Below are 23,952 nucleotides of genomic sequence, written 5' to 3'. Positions count from 1 at the left end.
TTATTATTAGACACAGGACATTTTATATAAAATAAATAAATAAAAGTACCGATCCTTCTTGGTCAGTTTTTTTGTTGTGCTTGAAAAGTCACCTACAGCAAAAGGCAAAACAAAAACCAGTATAAAAACTACCATTCAGGAAAAACAAACAACAGGATTTGTGAACTATGAAACATAATACCAGAAGTGCTTGAAGAGTCCATATTTAATTCATAGTGGATGTGAAGGTGATGTTCCATTAGGGCAGAATAATACAGGATACAGCCACTTAATAATGAAGCCACTGAAATCTATATGGGCACAGGCATTGTCATGGTTGTGTGAACAATAACTTGAGCTTCTCAAACTGAAAGGCCTGCAGTTTGCAACTAAGCTAACACTGACTCTGCTTTCACTGCTCTGAGGTCAGTTACAAACTGTGCTTTTTAAGGAAACAAAACTACCATTAGCAAGTAAAATCGCTTGACCGATGATGTAAGAAACCGATAATAACTCCTTTAAGGTGTTGGTATTGACAGTTTTAATGATAGAGAAGGAAACTCCTGCCATGTCCAGAGGCTCAGACTTTTTACATCTTGGAGCAATAACTCAGTTGACCAAATACACAAAGTTTAACCAGCTTTTATGTTAAAACATACTTTACTTTAAACATATTGACAGTTAAACACAAAGTTCTCTTTTCAATTGAGTTTTGATTTTTTTTAAATAATTATTTGATATGTGTCATGGTCCTGGGTCATTTGAGCCAGCGTTTGTTTATTATTATTATTATTATGTATTCTGGTTGAGACTTTCTAGTTCTTTGGTTTTGGTTTCTAATAATAATAATAATAATAATAATACATTTTATTTATAGGCGCCTTTCAGACCCTCAAGGTCACCTTACAGTAGCACATAAACAATACCATAAAAACATTAAAAAATATGTATATATAGCAAATATGGTAGATAAAATTTAGACATAAACAATCATAAAACAAATATAAAAACTGAGCAAGGTAAAATGGCCTAAGACAGATCAGGTGTATGCAATTCTGAACAGATGGGTTTTGAGTAGTGATTTAAAAGAGGTGAGACAGTGTGTGGTCCGTAGAGCAAGTGGAAGTGCATTCCAAAGTCTCGGGCAGAACAACTAAAGGCTCTGAGTCCCATGGTAGTCAGGCGAGCAGGTGGAACTGACAGAAGGAAGCTGAAGAAGAGCGGAGTGTACGAAGGGGTGAGTATGTATGGAGAAGATCGGATAGATATGGAGGAGCGAGGTTATGAAGTGCTTTGAAAGTGAGAAGCAGGATCTTGAAATTGACACGGAGGTGAATTGGGAGCCAATGGAGCTGTTTAAGAACAGGTGTTATATGTTCAGTGGATCTAGTTCTGGAAATAATACGAGCAGCTGTATTTTGAACCAACTGCAGTTTATGGAGGGATTTATGAGGTAGACCATAGAGAAGAGTGCATGTAATCTGTGCTTTCTTGGTTTAGTGTCTCGTCATCTCTGTCTGTGGCTGTGTCCCAATGCAGCGACCGCGTGCTTCGTAGTGCGCATTTGGAGACCCATTACGTCACAGCGACGTGACGAAGGGTGTCCCAATTCGGAGTGTACTCCAAATGCGCAGTTCATTTCCCTAATTTGAAGGGTGGGTCCGGTGTACGCTTCGTGGTCCCATATATCCCACAATTCATAGCGTGGTGGTGGGTGTGGATATTGTATGTTCACCAGTATGATAATGATGAAGCAGTAGATTCAGTTGACATGGCTTTATTAACCAGCAGAGCAGCAGCGAACTTACATGCTTGGATTCAATAACCGAATGCCGTATATTCCACTCAAAACATATACAGACCTACGGCAAGCGGATTAGGACAAAATACTGAAACTGACAGCAGGTTATCTACAGATATTTTATTCGGAAAAAAAGCGGGATGGCTTAAGTAAACTTTCAAAAGTAAGTACTTAATATCATGTCACTTATTTATGTGCGAATGTTTAATAATGAAGAACATTAAAACATTATTGTTGGCCACATGTCGGCAAAGTTGTGTGACATTAGCGACATTAGTACTTTCAGCGTTAACTTGCTTTTAAAGCCTTTACTTTAAAATATACTCAATAGTTGATCTTAATCTTACAGAGAATGTGATGATTTTATGGATAATTAAAGTCAGTCATATATCCACAAACACAACAAGCTGAAAGTCAGTGATGCTGCTCGGTTTGCAGTCCTGAATATCACGGCACAAGCAGGATTCACTGCACTGTTAATGTTAGCTATGTTATATTGCTGTCTCTGTTCGGTGGTGTCGAGCCAAACGGACTTTAATGTTTGTTTGAACGAGCTGACGGTTCACTCGCTAAGCTGAAAGAAAGATGCTTTAATCACAGGAGTCACACATGTGTCCACTGTACCATCTGGGAACTCTTCTTGTTTAGCACTCGTAATAACACAAACACTAAATCCTCCTTCTCTTGTGCTGTTTTGTAGCAGTGTATACACCTGAGACTGTCACCTGTCTGTCTGCCCTGCACTCTCTCCCTTTTTCTTTCTCTCTGATTGTGTAATAAAAGTATGAACATGTATTTATAAGTTACACTTGTGTTTGAATCCTGCAGCTTATCACACATTTGATTTCCATGTGTGACAACTGCAAGTGTCCAGAGTGAGGACAGACTGAGGGACCCACTGCTGCACATCATCTGTGAGGCTTTGCACCCCTGATGATCCACCAGGACAAACTCAGCAGTAGGGATGGGTATCGTTTAGGTTTTATCCGATACCGGTGCCAAATCGGTACTTTTGAAACGGTGCCGGTGCTTAAACGGTGCTCGAACCGGTGCTTAAAGAATGGAGAACACAAACTTCGTCCAAAAACCTCATGTTTTTATTTTTAGCAGTCTCTTTTTTTCTGCAAAATGATAAGAACCGTAACAACATATAAACATCATCTGTGCAAAGATTTATGTTTTTAAAGTGAAACAGTGAAAAATTACAGCGCTGTCAATACATGAATATCCAGACGTTGTACAAAAATGTCCAATTCTTGCACACAATTGGACACCACGCCAGTTGATTTTTTTTTTAGGTATTTAAGAGCAGTCATTAATTAATTTTATTAACATGCCTAAAAATGCTTTTTTTAAAAATGCGTTTTTGAAGAATTAACCACACATTTACATGGTAATGGGCCTTTTCTGCCATGGAGCGCTTAACTGGCCTCTGGCCCTTTAAACTCTGAGGGGCTGTAACTTTGGTTTCTTTTGGTCAATTTGCATGATTGACACCTCTTTTTAATTGTTTGAGCCAATAGAGTCACAGTAACGATGCCACGTTCACGTTACGTCAACCAATCAGACGTTGTAATGCCAAAACCCACGTGGGCCCAAATTTACTGCATGTGACGTCTGTCCAGTTACGTGTCTAAAATGGAGGTTGTTGACGGAAAACGACTCTGATGCGGCTAGGTAGGCGTGGTAACTGCTGATAATCACATGGCTACCGGCTACCGGCGAAAATAACGGAGGAAATCTGGACGGTAAGCCAATTTCTGTCTTAGCGCATTTGCGCCGCTGTTTGTTTTTGTGGTCTTCTTTTGCGGCTCATTCAGTGAATTTTGGTCAGAGTGTGGTGAAACTTGGTGTTTGGAATTGGTGATAGCTCTGGAAGATAACCAGCTTTTCTTTAGCCGGTTACATGAAGTCTGGAGAATTTCTGGTTCGCCTTGTTTGTTTAGCGGACTTGTGCGCATTTACATAACTGCTCGTTTAATCATGGCTTGTTTTCGTTGAGTTTGGTGGTTGTAGAAATGGTTTATATGACATTTTAGCTGAGATTCAGAGGTTTCTGTGGATACCACACATGTCTGGACTTATATTTCTCACCCCATGTTATAACCGATTAAACGTGATCTCCTCCTTTTGCTCGCGGTACCGGGGCGTGGGGCTTAAAGCACTTGTTGCAGGCTGCTGAGTTTGCATCTTTTGCTGTGAAGTACAGCCAGACTTTTGACCGCTTTGCCTTGGGCATTTTTAATCTGTAGCTCTGCTCTAAAAGAACGTATGTACCTGGGCCCGCCTACTATCCTTGTAAAGGTAAAATGATTGGCTAGAATCCAAAGTGTATGACATCTCAAGAAAAAAAAAAGCACCGAAATAAAGCACCGAAATGTGCGCTGCTTTTCGGTCTGGTTACTACCGTTTATGTCAGAACTGGTGCCATCATGGCACCGGAAACCGGTACCCATCCCTACTCAGCAGTGTATGAGGAAGAGGAGGAGGAAGAGCCAGCAGCAGCTGACAGATGGAGAGAATAGACAGACTGCTCCCTGTTTGTGAAGGACTGCTAGAAAAGTTTAAAATAACTAATTGTCTGTCCTGAATCAGTCTTATTAGGTAATGTTCAAATAATCTTATCATTCCAGTGTTTTCAGTGTGGGAGAAAGTACTCAGGGCCTTCAAGTTAAACACTATGAAAGGCAGAAACAAGTTTAATATTCAGGAACTTAAAGTATGTATCAGCAGCAGAATGGACCTAAAAATAAATGTCCATGTTTGTTTCAGTTCTATGAAGCTTTGAGTATTTTGGATTAGTAGTATTGCTGTGTTTGTTGCATCATATTGCTGTAATTGTTTATATGCTTTATATATTCTGAGGTAAGTTGATCTATAGTGTTACATCATATTCTATAAGGATGTTATGTGTTTGTATACCCAGTTTGACCCATTTAGCAGAAGTCAGCCTGTTTAAGGCTCTGATATCTATTCTGTATGACTTAAAGCAGTTATGACATGGTATCATTTTCTCACCCAATAAAGGAATATTTAATATATCAGTCTACTCTTCATTCTATCAGAAACAGTTATCACAGCTCGTACATTTTCTTTTTACACATATATGTAGGCATTGCGCCAAATTTAGTAATGTCAACATATTAAACGAACAATATTTGTCTCTTATATATAATACATCTATAGATACACTGTCAAAGATACTTGTCTTTGAGTGAAGATTTAAGGTGATAGGAAATTTAAATAAATGCAACTTGAATCTTTACTGAAGCTCAGTATTTGACACAGAGTTCAAGCTCACTGCTGTAATATATCATAATAATCGAATAATACATATAATATTGGCCATATTATATTTACATTGCCAAAGTGAGATGACTTTAGTCTCATGAACAACATTAGCTAATTGTTATTTACTAACTAATCTTAAAATGACTGTTCAGTACAGAAGTGAAGCCCAACAATCATGTTTTTACAGTCCCGTGGTCTCAGCCTCAGATACTCAACAAGTCAAAGGGATTTCATACAAAAAAAGAACGAACAAAAAAACATTTTTCTCCTTCATTTCTGTCAAACAATACTGTATGAAACGTTTCTCGCGGTTAGTATCATGGTTGCTAGGCAACCTGAACAGCGCGACGAAGGCCAGACCGTCCCATTTCACAAGCCTCTCACTTCCACACTACTCGTACTTCGTAGTACCTGCTGTACGTAGTCCGTAAGGTGCGCATACTAGGAAGCGTGCGATCACTGGATTGGGACACAGCCTGTGTGTTTCCTCTGTTCTGTCAGTATTGTGTGTCTGAGTTCTATCGGTGTATATTTCCTGTTTTACTTTGAAGGTACGTGTTTGGTGTCAGTGTATTCAGTTTGTGTCCTCCCTGTCTCGTCATGGCAATTAGGTACAGCCGTGTCTCCCTCCTGTGTGCAGTTTCCTCGTTTCCCTATGTGTATTTATAGTGTGTGTTCTCTTGTGCTCGTTACTGGTCCGTCTGTGTTTCTTCTGTGTGTCTTCCTGTGTTCCTCTGTAAGTCATCCCGTGAGTCCAGGTTCCAGTTTCTTTTATTAGATTTTCCCAGTTTTGCTTATTTCTCAGTTCCTTTGTGAGTTTTTAAAAACTTTTTTAACCCTCAAAAAAATGATAGAAATTACATGACACATTTTTTGGGGGGTATCCTGGTTTCCCCTCGGCTTGCTGCCTGTGTGCTGGGGTTTCTCCCAGTGGACGAGAGGGTTTGTTCCCTTCACCTCCGTGTCGGGGAAAGGGTCCTGACCGTCGTCTGTGCTTATGCGCAGAGTGGTGGTTCAGAGTACCCAGCCTTCTTGGAGTCCCTGGGTGGGGTACTGGAGGGTGCTCTGCCTGGGGATTCTGTTGTCCTACTTGGAGACTTCAATGCTCACGTGGGCAACAACAGTGAGGCCTGGAGGGGCGTGATATGGCCTTCCAGATCTGAATCTGAGCGGTTTTTTGTTACTGGACTTCTGTGCAAACCACAATTTGGCCATAACGAACACCATGTTCGAACATAAGGGTGTCCATAAGTGCACGTGGTACCAGGACACTCTAGGCTGCAGGTCGATGATCGATCTTGTAATCGTATCACCAGACCTCACAAGGAGGGGAAAACAGTGTTCTACCTGCACTGTGTGGACCTGCGCTGGTGACTTCGACTGAGAAAATTGTCGGGAGTATGGGGTGTCTGGCCCATTGCCACGGGTCATTCAATTTTTATACAACTGTTTCAAGAGCTTGGTCCACATAGCCGGCAAAAAGTCAGACTCGTTCCTGGTGGGTGATGCCAAGTGGCCGAAGGCTTTCACTTGGGTGGCCTTAGAATCTCATCTCTGCTTTTCGCGGATGATGTGCTTCTGTTGGCTTCATCGGGTGATGGCCTCCAGCTCGCCCTGGAACGGTTCACTGCCGAGTGTGAAGCGTTGGGAATGAGAATCAGCACCTCCAAATTTGAGGCCATGGTTCTCAGCCGGAAAAAGGTGGAGTGCCCACTCCGGGTCAGGGATGAGTTCTTACCCCAAGAGTTTAAGTATCTCAGGGACTTGTTGACGAGTGACAGGAGAAGGGAGCAGGAGATCGACAGACGGATTGGTGCTGCGGCTGCAGTGATGCGGACACTGTACTGGTCTGTTGTGTTGAAGAGAGAGCTGAGTGTAAAAGCGAAGCTCTCAATTTACTGGTTGATCTATGTTCCTACCCTCACCTATGGTCACGAGCTGCTGGTAGTGACCGAGAAAGAATCACATCGCGGATACAAGCGGCGGAAATGGGCTTCCTCTGAAGGGTGGCTGGCCTCTCACTTAGAGATGGGGTGAGAAGTTCGGCCATCCAAGAGGGCCTCGAGTAGAGCTGCTGCTCCTCCGCATCGAAAGGAGCCAGTTGAGGTGGTTCGGGCATCTGACAAGGATGCCTCCTGGGTGCCTTTTTGGGTGAGGTGTTCGGGCATGTCCCACTGGGAGGAGACCCCAGAGCAGACTCAGGACACGCTGGAGAGATTATATCTCTTGGCTGGCCTGGGAACACCTTGGTGTTTCCCCAGACAAGCTAGAGGTGGCTGGTGAGAGAGAGGTCTGGGCTGCTTGGGCTGCTGCCCCCGTGACCCAGCCCCGGATAAGTGGAAGAAGATGGATGGATGGATGTATTTATTCATTCATCCATTCATTCATGGGGCAGGAGGAGTATATCTCTGCTTTCCTCTTCTAAAAGTCACCACACACCATTAGGATGTGACATCAATAGAGTAAAAGCTAGATTACAACAGCTGGGCGAATTAATATATTTGCTGGTGTGTTGCAGTAGTGAGGTACAGAGTGTTGGTGCAGAGCGCTGAAACATAATGCTGAGTCTTAAGGGGTAATAAGACGACTGTTGAAAAGACAATAAGTATTGAAAAGGAGTATAACATATGGAGTCAAGCAATCAGTTTATGAACAGAACAGGAGTGGTGGTCAGTGGATTTTGTGTATAAGCTTCTAATATATGAAGGTCTGGTCTGGTCACACATATATTATGGTGTGATCAGACCAGCACTTAAATATTTGACTGTAGAAAAGGTTTGAGGCTACATATAACATAAGGAATTGTTACTGTCCTTACCATTTCTTGTTTTCACACACAAAAAGCCACTGTCAGTGAGATGACACCATGATTACACCAAAACTAGTTGCAAATACAGGTAGAGGTTTACGAGCAAAAGGTACTAGAAAAAACAGAAAACACAGACAAGTGTAAGTCCCACTATCCATTTTGTTAAGAGAAAAGAAGGAAGACATTTAGTGTAAAAAAAAAAAAAAAAAAAGCGAAACACCAGAATCTCTACAACCTATTTCACTGTCTAAGGAAATTTTTAGTTTTTCATGTGTAGTAGAAGAAGTAGTCCCTTTAGTGCTGAGATTTTATTTTTCGAAATAAGGCCTACTGAAATGTATGAATATCTTCAAATGTCAAAACACAACAGTGCTAATGGCAATCGACCTAAACATTTTTATTCAACTTTAAAAATCTTACCAATAGTTGTGTTTCTTGTGATTGTGTGACTTGTAAAGTTCATAGAAGTAGGAGGAGCAGAGGTCAAAGTGTTGTTTTCTACTAAAATAAAAGAAGATGGTGTTGTGATTGTTTCATTATTTGAGTTTCTTGTGGCTTCACCACAAAAGGTATTTTCCTTCCACTACTGCAATACTGCTATACAACAGCACAGTGTCAATGTTTTACACTTAACAGTCCTCTTTTAAATTCAAAACAATATTGATTTGCCGTCATCTGATGTCAGTGCGTAATACTGAATGCAGTATAAACACATATATCAGTACTCAGAATTCTTCTCCTTGGACGGCCTTAAATCCATTTAACAAATACAAAATTTATTGAAGAATGAAATTATGTATCACCTCCTAATATCTGTTACATTTAAAGCTAAAGAGAGCCTTATAAACAATCAGGCTTTAGCTTCCCCTTTTGGTTTGTAGAAATATATGTACATACTCTACTGAGGTATAATATAGATCAGCACATTATGATCACTCACTTTGTATGCTAAGGAAGGATATGTTGCTATGAGGAGACAGCAACTTATGTTCTCCTTTATGCTCTGAGCTGTAAAAACATGTGACTTCCAGATCAGCAGGTGAACTCTGCTTTGTCAAAGAGAGGAGCTCAGTTACTGTTACATTATGGAAACAAGAGATGGACATATATTTTTTTTCTCTCACGAAGTACAAAAAACACTGAGTCACAGAAACAGATGATGGAGTCCGACAGTTCACTGTGACTGAGTCTGTCTCTGTGATCACAGTTGGATTCACTGTCAGTTCAGGTCGAGGATCTAAAGACATAAACATTTGATGAGTTTAATGAGCAAATGTTTCATTTATTTGAAAATAAAGTCTAATAATAGAAACTGTTCTGAGGTTTTTACTTTTTGAAATCATTAATTCTGATGCACATAAAAATTGAGAAGAGCTTGTTGTTTGGTCCTGATAGTTTATCTTAAAATCAGCACATTAGTACATCATTTTAGTATTTACTCTGTTTTTATGATGACTGATGATATGGTACTCACTAAAAATTTCAACCAATTGGGAGTTTATCAAAGAAAAAATTGGCATATCTTTCCTAATATATATTACAGTTACATTAAACATCACACTCTAGCTTCATACTTTGGCTTGTTAAAACAAAAAATATATGCACATACTGTACAGAGGTATAATATAGTTTGTATGATCACTTACTTTGTATACTGATGAAATATATGTTGCCATGAGGAGACTGATATTGTCCTCCTTTATGCTGTGACATGTAAAAACATGTGACTTCAACCTCAGCACGTGAACTCTGCTGTGCCATAAAGAGGAGCTCAGTTCCTGTCAGTGTCTGCTGACAGGAGATGGACGTAGACTTTCTTCTTCTCATAAAGTACAAAAAACACTGAGTCACAGAAACAGATGATGGAGTCTGACAGTTCACTGTGACTGAGTCTGGCTCTATGATCATCCGTGGATTCACTGTCAGTTCAGGCCGAGGAGCTAAAAAATATGAAAAGTTCTCAAGTTAAATAAATACATTTTAATTCATTTTGAAAATCAAATCTAATAATAGATGTAAATGACCTAATTAATATTTGGTAAATTGATTCATGAATGGTTATTATGCTGTTCCAGCTTGGTTGCAGCTTATGCTTTTATTTTGAAAGTTGTAGAGCGACAAAGTGCCATAAATCATGTGGCGTAAACCAGAAGCAGTGTGAGTTTCAATGCACAGAGAGAAGGTGTGTGCTCAATGGTTAAGAAATGGAAAAGCACGGCTTTAGGGTGTAATTTTAAGTTAACAAACGATTCTTTAGCACCTGGTTGATGAGGGAACAAGGCTGGTATCAAAGTTTGTCAATATGTACTCTGTTATTTCACGGAAGTAGCTGCACTACTATAGGCAGTTCAGTATAGTGTCTTCAGTCCTGAGGTAAGCAGCATTTAGCCATATTTGTTATTGACTTTTAATTAAAAGGTTAAGCACTAAATGCATTTTTGATTTCCAAGACTCACTTGTTGCCATATACTTTGCTCAGTGGTCTGTGTTTCGGCCCAATCAAGCTGAAGGAGCGCCTGTAGAAGCCGCTGTTTTGGGCTCATCCTCGACGGAGCAGCTGTCTTGTCCCGGTTGATTTTATTTTTATTGGTTTTATTTTCTTTTAGCTTGCCTTGTTTTATTTAGTTTTATTGTGGACTGTTGTTTATACTTGTGCCGACGTGGCTGGGCGAGAGTGATCCCCTGGCCGTGTGTTGAGCAGGTTAATTGTGACCTCTGCACCGACATAATGGTGCACAGAGAGTTGAGCGCACACGAAGCAGAGATGTCGAGCGCGAACGACACACTGAGAGCAGGTCTGCAGATGTCTGTGAGCACACAGAGCAGAGATCTGAGCAAGCGCAAATGCTAACATCTGAGCGAGAGGGACTGTTATTGTGTGTGTGTATATGGATAATAGCAAACACTGAAATACATTTCTTGCACGCAACAATGAATTTTGTCTGCTCAAATTAAACTTTTCTTTCCTCAAAATAATTTTCTCCTCAAAATGCAACATTTGTCATGCCCTCCCGTGTTTTAAATGCACTTTAGGACAGCACGCAGCAACACTACATATGAGTGGGTGGAGGGAGGTATGGGGTCTTCACACCATCCGTTTTCTGTTAGCCATCGGGAAGGAGGGGCTGGGAGCAGGAGTTGGCCGTCCGGTTGGGATCTAGTATGCGGGGCCTCCCTGCTGCTGCGGAGGTGGGGGCGGTCTGCTTGTCTCCACCCCAGGGAAAAGGGTAACATCTCCTGGGTCTAGGTACGGTGGTGGTGCCTTGACCTGGGGTATAGAGTTTGTTTGGGGAGTGTGATTGTGTTCAGTGTCTATTTGTGTCTGTCTCCGCGTTGGGTGAGTGCCGAGTATTTGTATGTGTGCATGAGGGTGGAAATACAAATTTGTATCTATGTGTGCCTGTTCGTCTGTGTCTATATGTCAGGTCGGGTCTTAGACTCTACCTCTCTGGGAACATCTCAGGCCCTCCAAGGTAAGGAGCATTAACTCCCCTCACCACATTCCCTGCCGGTGGCTGATGATGAATATCTAAAACCTGCAGGACACCGGCCCTCGAGGCCTAGAGTTCGATCTGCTCTAGCAGATCATTACATGGAGGCTAAGTCCACACTAGCCCGGATAAATTTGAAAACGGCGTTTTTGTCTGAAAACGCTCCGCGTCCACACTATCGTTTTCAGTCGTTTTCACAGAGTTGTGCGTCCACACTGAAACGGCCGAAAACGCTTACGTTCCAGTACTGCGCATGCGTGAAACGCAAGATGATTCGACCTGCCTCATTTCTGTCTGTCTTTTATTTACTTTCCGGCTCTTTGAAACGTCACGGCAAAATGTCGAGGAAAAGCACCGAGTTTTTTAAATGGACTGACAATGAGGTGGAGTTGTTGCTGCGAGTAACACAAAAGTACAATGTTGCAAAAGCGACTGAGAATTAAAGAGTTTAAAGAAAAGCTATCTGGAGGATGTACAAACTGATATTAATCTTTAATAGGGCTGTCAAAATTCAGAGCAAACAAAACAACTGTTGTATAATGCACTCCGCTATCTTAGTTTAATTGGTCACATGACTGCATCACATGACTAAAATGTGTCATCGTTTTCGAAAAGGCTCCGGGTTTGCTGTCCACACTGCGACGCGAAAACAACGTTTTTAAATCTATCACCTTTGGAGAGCATTTTCAAAACGCTGCGTTTTCCTTGACCGAAAACGCCATCTCAGTGTGGACGGAAGGCCAAAACGGAGAGAAAAAGATATGTTTTCAAATGAAAACATATTATTGTGGACATGGCCGGAGAAATCTTTTGAATACAAGCGCGCTCATCCACACAGGTGTACACATGGGTGTTCACAAACACAAGCTACCCCTTTCTTGACTGCTACCTCAAAGCACATTGTGCGCTGTTGGTCTTGCGTGCTGCACAATAACATTCAATATTTAGTATTTACTGTTATTTACACTTAGCTAGATTATTGCGATGGTGTTGTGTTTATTATGTTGCTCTCTTTTTTTGCTTGTTTTCTCTTTTTTTTCTTTTTTCTTCTCTCAGCAGGTGATCCAGGTGATTTTTTTTCTTTTTTTTAAGTGCCCTTTCTCACTTCCCCTCTTCCCGTTTTTCTTCCCTCCCTCTCTTTCTTTCTTTCTTTCTCCCTTTCCTATCCCCCAGTAATGTTTGTCAGGTCTGTAACAACTGAAAATAAAATAAAATAAATAAATAATAATAACAAAGGTCAATCAAATGGACCAATAAGACAAGGCTGTGATGATCCACTTCTTTCTTGGCCTTCAGACAATAATTCTGAAAGCTAAAGAACCAAATGGGACAGGCCCCTCAAAAACACAAAAAAAACCAAACAAACAAACAAAAAAAGACTCAAAATGCAACAAAAATTTTTTTACGTGCACTCAGAATAGAGGCACAAAAATAATGCCATACTTTCTGACCACTTGATCAGATAAACAAACTTCAATAAATTACAGGTTGCAATAAAATAAACCACTAAAGAAATCATATTCATGGTGTAATTATTTTATGTATAGTTTAATTTTTCGTTTTTGTTTTTTGTTTTTTACTGTGTAAGAATATTCAACATTGCTATCAATACATTTTTCAAAAAATGTCTCTTAGTGCAAAATGGCTTAAAAAACATAAACAACTGTGGGAGACTGTTTGTCCGTGATTTGAACCGGTTGAACAAATTGTGGCAGGAACAGCTTGATATTTTTTGTATCCCACTGTAACTTTACTGTATAAAGAGCTAACATCGCCAAAAATTCATTATAAGAAGTGTTTGTGAACTAAATCAAGAATGTGGGATACTGTTTGTCCCTGATTTTGGACAGTCCAGCGCGTACTTCCGACGCAGGGAAATGAATTCTGTCAATTTTGAGAGACCATCTCTACCTTGGCACCGCTGTTGCGCTGGTGAAGCCAAAAGAAATATACTTCATCATATTTTCTAGTCTTTCGCTTGGAAGGGAGTTGGTAGGGAAACTTCATCTTCTGCTTTGGGTTTGTGTGGGAGCCCCGTCAAAAAACCTATCCATTATGGTAGCACTGTCCAAGCATTTTTTTTTTTTTTAATTCATACCACGCCCCCCACTTTGGGAACCACTGCACTAGAGGGTGCTCACGCACCTAGGTAAATTTGACATCTTTAATCAGCGATGCACAAATTTACAAGATTCACTGTTGTATGCTATGTAAAGTCAAAGACAATTGGAATATAGTCTATTTTATTTCATGGTATCGAAAGGGCGAAAGGCTTAAGGTTAGAAGAATTTAGTAAATGTGTATGGTAGCACTTAATAGCACTCAATGTAGAGATTGTCAAGAATTGAAAGGTGTAATATTTTAAGGTAAAGACAATCTATTTATGATTAATGAATAAGGCAAAAGGTTAAAGGTAACACACTGCTTGAGTTACTAATTGTCTTTTATTCTGTATATAATAATGGTGTGTTCACATACACCGCTGTTTAATAAAAGGATTGTGAACCATCGATTTTGAGAGACCATCTTTTCAACTGGGGATGCTACAATAGACACGGTTCTGGGAGTTCTATTTTTTTTAAATAATCAAGTATGATCCACATAACAAATTTCTTCACAAGTTGAGAGCAGCTTGTTGTTTTGTATTGATATTGTAGCTTTACATGCACATATTAGTGCTTATACTGTAGTATTCACACACTTTGTATAGTGACGGATCACATGGTACTACATGGAAATTTAGTATTAAATCAATTCAGCGAACTAGCAGTTTATTTAAGAGCACAACTGTACATCCCTCCTAATGCATTACAATTAAATTAAATGAAGCTCTATAGACATCAGCTTTTTGCTTCCTCCTTTAGTTTGTTAAACAAAAAATATATGCACATGTTGTACTGAGGTATAATATAGACAGTATAATCACTTACTTTGTATGCTGATGGAATATATGTTACTGTGAGGAGACTGGTATTGTCCTCCTTTATGCTGAGACATGTAAAAACATGTGACTTCCAGATCAGCAGGTGAACTCTGCTGTGCCATAGAGAGGAGCTCAGTTCCTGTCAGTGTCTGCTGACAGGAGATGGACGTAGATTTTCTCCTTCTCATAAAGTACAAAAAACACTGAGTCACAGGAACAGATGATGGAGTCTGACAGTTCACTGTGACTGAGTATGGCTCTATGATCATCTGTGGATTCACTGTCAGTTCACTCCGAGGAGCTAAAAATGTAAACATTTCTCAAGTTAAATGAACAAATGTTTAATTTCATTCTTTCAATCTAATAATAGAAACCTCTCTCAGAGGTTTAGTTTTAATCTGATGGAAACATTTCTACTTCCCCCCCCCCTCACAACAACCCAAACTGATAGAAACCTGTTTCTTTTTTTTGTATTGATACTGTAGCCAAACATCCTTGTATTAGTGGACTTCAGTAGTATTTACTCACTTTGTATGATGATTGCTGACATGTTGCTCACTGGAGATTTATATTTAAAAATGTAATAACAGGTCATTTCAACTGTAACAGGTAAACTTTTACGTGTCCATGACAGAAATTCAGCTCCTGTTAGAGTCCACAGACAAGGACCTGATTTGGCTGTTTTATCGCCTGTAATAATGAAATAACACCAAGACACAGAAACAGCCTGACAGTTCACTGTGACTGAGTCTGTCTCTGTGATCATCAGCGGGCTCACTGTCAGTTTAGGTGGACGAAGATCTGAAAAATTAAAGTATAATTTAGATTATTTAAATAGATTTATTTCTATATTATTTATTTTACAATAAATATTTATAATGGCAGCATATGCCGTGAGGTGAACTCCATAAGCATCAGTGAAACATATTATAAATTGTTCATGGTACTTTAGTCACTCACTGTTTATGATGATGGTGGATGGCTGGCTGTCAGGAGATGTATGTTTATGACTATAAACCTGTACAGTGTAAGAACATCTCACTTCAACCTCAGCAGGTAAACTCTTATGTGTGATCTTCAGCAGCTCAGTCGCTGTCAGTGTCTGCACACAGGAGGAACCTTTGGACAGTTTCTGGCTTGCAATATAAAAATCACACTGAGGCACAGAAACAGATGATGGAGTCTGACAGCTCAGTGTGACTGAGTCTGTCTCTGTGATCAGAGGTGGATTCACGGTCAGTTCAGGTGGAACCCTGGCTGAAATTACATTTACATAGATGTTATTTTAAATAGTTAACATATGCACAAAAATATTCATGACGAGCAAAGAAAAATCAAACATCCCACACATTGATTAAAACATGAAAATAAGACTGACCTTGTGCTTTGATTTCATGAAAAAAATCTGAAGAAGAAAAGATGATGAAACAAAATAGATTCAACAATAAAAAATGTAAACTAGCATTAGAAACAAGAGAAACATGCTAACAGCCATTATATGTGAGCGTATGTTAAGGAATAGCTGATGTGAACATTGAATGAACCTGATAAGAAGTTTAACTTACACATGAGAACGACTAGCAGGAGATCAGCCATGATTAAAAGAACAATGTGAATGTGCAGAACAGACTACAACAGTCTGTCTGACTGCTCTGACTCTCCCCTATATGAAATGTTAACTTTAGAACTTGCTTTCAGGAAAACCACAGTTTTCAAAGTGTCACACTAACTGGCCACAGTAAGATACACTTCACATACTGTGAACCTGCAATGATACACTTTTCAAAACCCTCACCAATATAACTAGAATATATTTAGCCAACCACAGTATTAGTACAGAACACTTAAAGTGTTTGTTGGTCATTTGTGTGGCTTTGCTATTGTGTTTCTTAAAGGCTTGTATTCACTAGAATGACAGGAGGACTAATACATACATGCTTTATATCACGTACATCTTGTTACATCAGATACATAAATGTTTTTCAGTGTTTTGGTGGAGGGTTTTTATCATGTTGGCCTGAATAGATTATTAATAACTTTTAAGATACTGATACATATATAATGAAACCTTCCACCTGATTTATAAACATGTCATTGTGTGCTGACTGCAGCTTTATATTTACTATACAAACATGAGAACAAACATTTAATAAAAGACTGTAAATAAGCTTTTTTATTGATGTTTCAATGTTTTTCTATGATAAATTGTTAGTTCTTTACAACTGATTTTTCACGCTCACTGTAACTGATTATCTGTCTGAGTGCTGTTGTCAGCACTGTCAGATCTTAATGAACAAACATTAATTTACATAGAATGGATGCTCTTTTATTATTATTAATTACTCTTTTTATAGGTGTTGTATGAATAATAATAAAGTGTGCGATGCCTCACTTTGTTCCTTAAAGCCATGTTGTCTTTGTTTCATGTTTTAAAATACTTGCCTCGGCTCTCGTTTTTTAACTTTCACTTCGTGTCCTCCTGTCTTTGTGCCTGTACAGTGTGATAGAAGTTTCGCTTCATGGCTTTACAGAGTCACATGTGCTCCAACAAGACAAAGATGTGGTGTATTACAGCTCAAACATTAATCAAGTGGACTAGAGTTTATATCCTGTGAGGAATTGACTTAGATGACATTTGTTATCAATATTTTTAGTTTGCATTTGCAGTTTAGTTTGGTTTATTCAACAAAAGTGCTTGGCGTTGAGAAAGTTTAGTAAAAGACCAGAGTATGAAAATTCACAATGTTAAACGTGTGCCTAGAAAATCTGGCTATCACCCTGTGTCTTCTATAAACTCTTTATGCTCCCCTCACCAATTAATCATCGTACCTCCTAACCCTCCAGTTTTGTGCACCCCCGCCCCCTTACTTTAGTGTTCCCGGTGAAAATTGACCAGTCTGTTTTAACAACTCTTAAATTAGCATAACAAACATTTTTCACAACCAAATTCAGTTCAGTGGGTCGCTCAATGAGTCCTTCAGTGGTTGCTCAGTGGGCCATTCAGGGGGTCATTCAGTCAATTGGGGGAGGGGTTGAGTGGATTCCCATTCAATTTCTATGGTGGTCATATTTGACCGGGAACACCACAGATGTAACAAGGTTGATTAAAAAACTCAAAATTCAATGAAACAATTTATATGTTCAAGTGCATAGTGTGGAGGATGCCATAAGGCCTTGAGGCAATCAGATTTAAAAAAAACAATATTTATGAGTGCTTTCTGTGAATCAGTATAGTTTATTTGTTCACCAGGCATTAAAAAGGGATCTATGAGATTGACATACAGTGTGAAATATACATGTTTGAGGCACAATTAATATTAACAATCCAGCAGAAGTCACATTACAATGACCTGTGAATGTCTATGTGTGGTAGGACTTGACCTAAGCGGCTAAAGGATGGAAGGAGTTTGTGAAAAAAAACAACAATATTTACAAAAATAAATGAGAAACTTAACTCACAGTTAACTCAGTTCAAATAAACATAACTGAACTTAAATCAATGGAAATTAAGGTCAAAATGCACACAGCTACACTGACCTGGTCCTTTTCCCTGAACACCTGCGTTCATCTGCTTAAATAGTCCATTCACCCCTGGACTATTCCATTAGGTAGGTGAGAAACATTTCTACACTCAAACCTATACTGCTACTCCTTCCTAGCAAAAAAACCTCTTCAGTGTATAGTTGATACGTATTACAACAAATCCATTTCTCTATAAACACACTCTAAAATCAACTTTATTAAATTACAAAGATTCTTCCCCCTTCTTCACCTGGTCTCTTCCGCAGACTTCAGATTAACCAGAAAGCTATAAATACAGGAAGTGAAACTACATTTCCTTATTTTGTTCCTGGAACACAGGTAGGTATGGTGAGTTCAAACAAAACAAATTAACAGTTGAAATAAATAGCATGTTAACTTAACAAACGTGTCAGAATTGATTTAAACCAAGATGTTATGTCGTATAATCAGTGAAAGTGTAAAACATAAACAAACAAACCCGGGATAGTAGATGTTTGCTTATTGCAGACTACAAAACAAGAACAAGAATGTTAACTAAGAATACGGACAAATGGTGTTCTCACCCACTTTGTCACACTGTGACATTTTTTTTCCTTGCAAAGACCTCAACACATGACAACATGACACAGCTCTGACAAGCAGGGTGGCAAAAAAAGAGCCCATATAAAGTAAAAAGCTTTGACTAAGAGCACAACAGCTCCTAACTGCTGGTCAAACCTCGTCATTGTTATGTTAAACCAGTCAGAAGAAACTTTGTCTTAAAGGAAACCAAAACATTCTGTGGCTGAACTGAGAGATTTAACCGAGACCTCTTATAAATAACTTCCAAGAATGAAATGAACTGAGCTGAATATGAGCATATGTAAAAGTTACCCTTTAAGCTAAATGAACTTCATTAACAGCTTGCTCACATCTATGTTTTATTCAGTTTATGCTTACACATAGCCCGGAAAAGGACCCAAATGCAAGAGAACTTTTAAGCAAAAACAGAAAAATGAAACTGTCACGACTGGGGCGGCAGTCATGTGGTTGAATGAATGAGGATCCAAGATGCAGATGGCAGTGGAGATGCGAGTGGAGCTTTATTTACAGCAAAAAATAACAAAGGTGAGGGCAGAACTGAACATAAACCTAAACTGGGTAAAACTAACAAACAAACCAGATAACGTAATGACACCGAGAGATATACAGAGATAGCAGATGAAGAAGGCTGGGCAGAGAGACGCAGAGAAACACAGAATTAACACCGGGTAACACAGAGAATTCACTGGGAAACAGACGACGCGACGAGGAGCACAGGCAGACACGCAGTATAAATACACACACCAGGTAATTAGGAAATGGCAGACAGGCGGGGACACAGCTGGAACTAATGGACATAACGAGACACAAACCTACAAAGTAAAACAGGAAACTCACACACTGTTTTACACAACCAACTGGGGACACGAACAGAACACAGAGGAGAGACACAGGTAGGGATGATAGAAACACACAACTCAAACCCTAAGAACAAATACAAAATCAGAATAAACTAGAGAAATGATAATAATAAACTTAAAGCGCTGGGTCACCGACCCAGGACCATGACAGTACCCCCCCCTCAAGGGCTGGCACCTGACAGCCCCAAAACACAAATGAACCACCAAGCCCGGGTGGGCGCTGGGAGGCCCAGGACGGAGGGTCCGGACCAGGACCAAAACAGAGGCCCCAGAGTCCCAAAGAAAAGGTCCCAAACAGTCACAGGGGAGCAGAGTCCAAAACATAGTTCAGGTGGCCGGCCCGGGGGCCGATAGCACAGATGGCCAGGATGAAACAGTTCAGGGGGACGGCCCTGAAGAAGGCAGTGGTGGCGACAGAAGTCCGGAGGCCGGCCACGCGGAAGGCGGCAGTGGCGGCGACAGAAGTCCGGAGGCCGGCCACGCGGAAGGCGGCAGTGGCGGCGACAGAAGTCCGGAGGCCGGCCACGCGGAAGGCGGCAGTGGCGGCGACAGAAGTCCGGAGGCTGGACACGTGGAAGGCGGCGGTGGCGACAACCCCGTTCAGGAGAGCGTCCACGACGGCGATAATCACCAGCCGGCAGCCTAGAAAACGGCCGGTGATGATGAGGCGCTAGACGCGGACCGGATGGCGGCGTGCCAGCAGCAGAACCAGGCAAGGATGAGGAGAAGGATGAGGCTGAAGCTGCTGCCGAAGCCGAACCAGGCGAAGCTGAAGCTGCTGCTGCAGGTGAGGGGGGAGACACGGAGTCCGGGCCAGGCGAAGCTGAAGCTGCTGCTGCAGGCGAGGGGGGAGACACGGAGGCTGGACCAGGCGAAGACGAAGCTGAGGCAGGGGCTGGACCAGACGAGGATGAGGCCGAGGCGGAGGCTGCTGCAGGCGAAGCGGATGAGGCTGCTGCGGCTGCTGCAGGCGTGGATGAGGCTGCTGCAGGCGTGGATGAAGCAGATGAGGAGGCTGCTGCAGGCGGCGTGGATGAAGCTGCTGCTGCTGCAGGCTGCACTGAAGCAGATGAGGAGGCTGCTGCTGGCGGCGTGGATGAAGCTGCAGCTGGCGCGGATGATGAGGCTGCAGCTGGCGGCCGGACGGGCTCCTCAGGCCCTCCAGCTGACGAGGCAGGAAGCTGTTAGGTTCTCCTGAACCTCCAGCTGACGAGTCTTGGGGCTGGACGGGCTCCTCGGGCCCTCCAGCTGGCGAGGCAGGAGGCTGGACGGGCTCCTCGGGCCCCCCAGCGAAAACAGTCTCAGAACCAGCAGGCACACGGGCCTCTGGCAGTGACAGGACAGACTGGCTGGGTTTTTAGCCTCCAGGGGCCCAGAGTCAGCTGAGGGCTGTAATTTAACCTCTGGTGAGGCCCTGGAGCAAGTAACAGTCTCTAAACTAGCCAGCTGTTGAGGAACAATTACATTTTTAACGTGTTTGTCTCTCTGCAAAAAATACATACTAGAAAAAGAGTCCAAAATGGGAGGCACAGACACAGCCTCCCGTATAGAGGGAGTCGGTGAAGACTGAGATTGCATAGATGACAGGGCTAGCGGGGATACCGGAGGCTGAGCTGAATGCGACTGGGCAGCTAAACGAGCTTGTGGCTGGGCAGCTAAACGAGCTTGTGGCTGGGCAGCTAAACGAGCTTGTGGCTGGGCAGCTAAACGAGGTAAAGACTGCTGAGCAGGAGAATGAGCAGGCAACAAACAGTTCTTCTTGTTATCTGCTGCACAAAACAAAGCCCCTGAATAAACTGTCCCACAGTCCAAAACAGAAAAAGGGTCCTTCTCACTCACCACAGCCAGCAGTTCTGAAGTCCCAATATCCGGCTGTGGGGTGACGCGTCGGTGGCGCGATCATCGCTTCCTCCCTGCGGACGGCTTCGACGGGCCGGGCAAAACCACCAGCAGGGGAAGCTGACGCGACTGTTCCGGGATGGCCGTAGTCCACTGCTGCTGGATAAAGTCTGTGGACTCGCGAGCATGCACCACCTCCCGGGCTTTATGCAGGTTGCAAATTAAGTCCGAAACTACCTTGAGCTGGCAGAGGTAGGGATTTCCTTCCAGGATCGCCTCGATGGCGTTTAACCCCACCACTTTCGCCCTTGCGTTGGTGGTATGGGTTACCCAGTCCATCAGGCGTTGGATGCGTGCGAGGTCGCTCTCCCCAGACAAAGCTGCTGGATCCATCTTGTGGTCGCGTCGTACTGTCACGACTGGGGCGGCAGTCGTGTGGTTGAATGAATGAGGATCCAAGATGCAGATGGCAGTGGAGATGCGAGTGGAGCTTTATTTACAGCAAAAAATAACAAAGGTGAGGGCAGAACTGAACATAAACCTAAACTGGGTAAAACTAACAAACAAACCAGATAACGTAATGACACCGAGAGATATACAGAGATAGCAGATGAAGAAGGCTGGGCAGAGAAACACAGAATTAACACCGGGTAACACAGAGGATTCACTGGGAAACACAGACGACACAACGAGGAGCACAGGCAGACACGCAGTATAAATACACACACCAGGTAATTAGGAAATGGCAGACAGGCGGGGACACAGCTGGAACTAATGGACATAACGAGACACAAACCTACAAAGTAAAACAGGAAACTCACAGACTGTTTTACACAACCAACTGGGGACACGAACAGAACACAGAGGAGAGACACAGGTAGGGATGATAGAAACACACAACTCAAACCCTAAGAACAAATACAAAATCAGAATAAACTAGAGAAATGATGATAATAATAAACTTAAAGCGCTGGGTCACCGACCCAGGACCATGACAGAAACAGGAACCCCAAAAATTGAACAACAGGCACAATAGATGGACAAGCAGACCAAAGCAAGGCATATCAGTATTTGTATGTTTTCTGACCAAAAAAATAATTTTTTTTTAATAAAAAGCCATAAAACAAACAGATTGGAGGGGGAAGGGACACAAGAGGATCAGTTGCAGAAGTTCAGCTTTACTAAAATGAACAGTGTGAATATACAAAGCCAACTAAACCTGTTTTAAGTTTCATCCACATAAAATGTCATTTTCAGAACTTGATTCTCAGAAAGACAGAAGTAAACATTAAGTGAGACACACGTCAAATGACAGACCTGCTGTGACACACTTTTTGAAACCCTCAATGTCAGTGTGTGACATTTAACGCACTGCAAACACCATGAGTAGAATGACTAAACAAATTTTGGCCTTTAATCAGTTCAGCATTTTTTGAAGTGGGAAACACTTCATACAAGTTACATTTGAATTTAACTAAAATAAAAACTTAGAAGGAAATTATTTTAAAAATTAGCTCACTGTTTTGGTTTGTAACATCACAAATGATTCACATAATTTGGATCTACTGTATATATTATGCAATATGTATTATAAAATAGAGTATTGAAAGTAGACTGGTACCCACTGGCTCATCTCTTACCAGATGTCTTTCCTTTAACTTACACTTCAAACTATACTGTTACATAGTATGCGTAACAACAGCGACTCAGTAGTGATGACAATACAACTTAGCCTTGGGAAGCTATCCTTGGGAAGTTTAGCTTCCCAAGGATAAACATAACAGATGAAATAACTTGTTTCTAAACAAATCTCTGTGATAGAAATGCACTAACTAAACTTGTAAACCTGTTGTATCATTAATACTCACAAGCAATAACTCTCCAAGGCAGAAATGTTTTAAAAGGCATCTAAGCCAACGCACAGCATATCTGCAGGCTAACAAGCAGCCAGCTTCCTGTTTCCTCCACCAATAGGAGCATAAAAAACCCCACTAAATATATGCTCGTGAGTAATCCCACTATGACCAGCAGAGGGTGCTGAAGAGAAAGAACCTCTGCATGTAATAACAGTGAGTCTCCCCGCATTAGATCCATTTAAAAAAAAAAAAAAAGCTATCATGGACTGGAGTTTGTCATGTGAGATGCTTGCAGCTGTTAGCAGATTGATTGTGCATGCACACTGTAGCTAAACCTCTGGGTTGTGATTTGGGTAGAGTGCTATAGGTAGATTACTAATGTAAGAGAAAACACACATTATTACTGAAAAGCTTTAACAATAACAAGGGGAACTCCTGCAATGTGCAGTTTAGTAAAACAGGTAAGTGGACCAGATGCAGTTCTTACAACACTTTCAGATTAATGTCTGAGAAATCACAAAATTTTAACCAGCTGTTTCACTGATATAATACTTTCATTTTCATCCTGCTCTATATGTTGGCATTTAACCAAGTGCTCGAGGCTTTTAATTCAACTCAGATTAAAAAAAAATGCTTTTAACTTTTTAAAATGAGGATGTAGCCATGTGTTTCTGAGCTGAGTATGCTTTAATCTGTCCAGTTTGTCTTGTTAAAGCTTTATTTTATTTTATTTTATTTTATTTTATCGTATTTTATTTTTAGGGGTCTGCTTGTCTTTCTGTAGATGTCACCACACAGCATAGTTTAAACCACTTATCAGGAGTGTAACTAAGCATTTTTACTAAAGTGACAAGTAAGCATTTCATGCTGATCAGTCTGAGATGTCATGTCAGATCTCATATGACATTTGTCAAAGCTCGGTTTAAGTTTCTTCATACATTTTGTACCCACAGATCTTAGCATGGAATAGACCCTACTTTTGCATGAATGGTCATCTTT

At 41.1% G+C, this 23,952-nt stretch overlaps 1 long non-coding RNA gene across 1 annotated transcript; it reads right to left on the bottom strand.

Annotated features, from left to right (window-relative positions):
- Positions 1-15,478: 15,478 nt before the first annotated feature.
- On the bottom strand, positions 15,479-23,173 carry LOC120440329. Its single transcript, XR_005613174.1, has 3 exons — positions 22,966-23,173; positions 15,673-15,699; positions 15,479-15,551 (listed from the first exon to the last, which is right to left on the bottom strand). It is a non-coding gene; the product is annotated as an uncharacterized LOC120440329 (long non-coding RNA).
- Between the last annotated feature and the right edge of the window lie 779 nt (positions 23,174-23,952).

This window comes from Oreochromis aureus, linkage group 5 (genome assembly GCF_013358895.1).
Source record: "Oreochromis aureus strain Israel breed Guangdong linkage group 5, ZZ_aureus, whole genome shotgun sequence".
Classification (NCBI taxonomy): domain Eukaryota; kingdom Metazoa; phylum Chordata; class Actinopteri; order Cichliformes; family Cichlidae; genus Oreochromis; species Oreochromis aureus.
Note: the sequence above shows the minus strand (reverse complement) of the source record. Positions and strands in the feature narration are given on the sequence as shown.